Raw genomic sequence first — 1,717 nt, 5'->3', positions numbered from 1 at the left:
ATTTGATAGGTACGATAGATAGATTTGATAGATAAATAGATAGATTTGATAGATATATAAATTTCCCAGACAGAGAATTACAAGACGTGCGGACTGGGACCCATGGTAAGGTTCCCAGAGGCAGTTGCGGCGCCAGGGGACGTGTATATGGCATGGATTTTAGGAATCGGGAGATGGAAAAAGATGCTTGGTCGGTCCTCCTACTTCAAATTTGGGGCACTGCGCGTGCAATCTACTGTGCCACCAGATATTAGTGGTGTGTTAAGTAGTACTATTCTGATCAGTTTAATACCTGTTACTCCCCCTATCGGGGGAGGTGTATATGGCATGGATTTTAGGAACCGGGAGATGGAAAAAGATGCTTGGTCGGTCCTCCTACTTCAAATTTGGGGCACTGCGCGTGCAATCGTGGCCGGACTTTTAGCCAACAGCCATTTGACCAACGGACATTTGGCCGAAACACAAGTGGCTGTCACAAAACAGTCCGGCCACGAGATAGATAGATTTGATAGATAGATACATAGATTAGATAGATCAATAGATGAAATATACATTTGATAGATACGATAGATTTGATAGATAAATAGATAGATTTGATAGATATATAAATTTCCCAGACAGAGAATTACAAGACGTGCGGTCTGGGACCCATGGTAAGGTTCCCAGAGGCAGTTGCGGCACCAGGGGACGTGTATATGGCATGGATTTTAGGAACCGGGAGATGGAAAAAGATGCTTGGTCGGTCCTCCTACTTCAAATTTGGGGCACTGTGCGTGCAATCTACTGTGCCACCAGATATGAGTGGTGTGTTAAGTAGTTCTATTCTGATCAGTTTAATACCTGTTACTCCCCCTATCAGGGGAGGTGTATATGGCATGGATTTTAGGAACCGGGGATGGAAAAGATGCTTGGTCAGTCCTCCTACTTCAAATTTGGGGCGCTGCGCGTGCAATTGTGGCCGGACTTTTAGCTGACGGACATTTGTCCGACTAACATTTGGCCGAAACACAAGTGGCTGTCACAAAACAGTCCGGCCACGAGATAGATAGATTTGATAGATAGATACATAGATTAGATAGATCAATAGATGCAATATACATTTGATAGATACGATAGATTTCCCCAGACAGAGAATTACAAGACGTGCGGTCTCAGACCCATGGTAAGGTTCCCAGAGGCAGTTGCGGCGCCAGGGGACATGTATATGGCATGGATTTTAGGAACCGGGAGATGGAAAGAGATGCTTGGTCGGTCCGCCTACTTCAAATTTGGGGCACTGCGTCTGCAATCTACTGTGCCACCAGATATGAGTGGTGTGTTAACTAGTACTATTCTGATCAGTTTAATACCTGTTACTCTCCCTATCGGGGGAGGTGTATATGGCATGGATTTTAGGAAACGGGAGATGGAAAAAGATGCTTGGTCGGTCCTCCTACTTCAAATTTGGGGCACTGCGCATGCAATCATGGCCGGACTTTTAGCCGACGGACATTTGGCCGACAGACATTTGGCCGAAACACAAGTGGCTGTCACAAAACAGTCTGGCCACGAGATAGATAGATTTGATAGATAGATAAATAAATTAGATAGAAAGATCAATAGATGCGATATACATTTGATAGACACAATAGATAGATAGATAGATTTGATAGATATATAATTTCCCAGACAGAGAATAACAAGACGTAAAAAAACACAAAAAAGCAGACTGACACAA

The sequence above is a fragment of the Bombina bombina genome, chromosome 1 (assembly GCF_027579735.1).
Source record: "Bombina bombina isolate aBomBom1 chromosome 1, aBomBom1.pri, whole genome shotgun sequence".
Lineage (NCBI taxonomy): Eukaryota > Metazoa > Chordata > Amphibia > Anura > Bombinatoridae > Bombina > Bombina bombina.
This window is presented reverse-complemented; position numbering follows the sequence as displayed.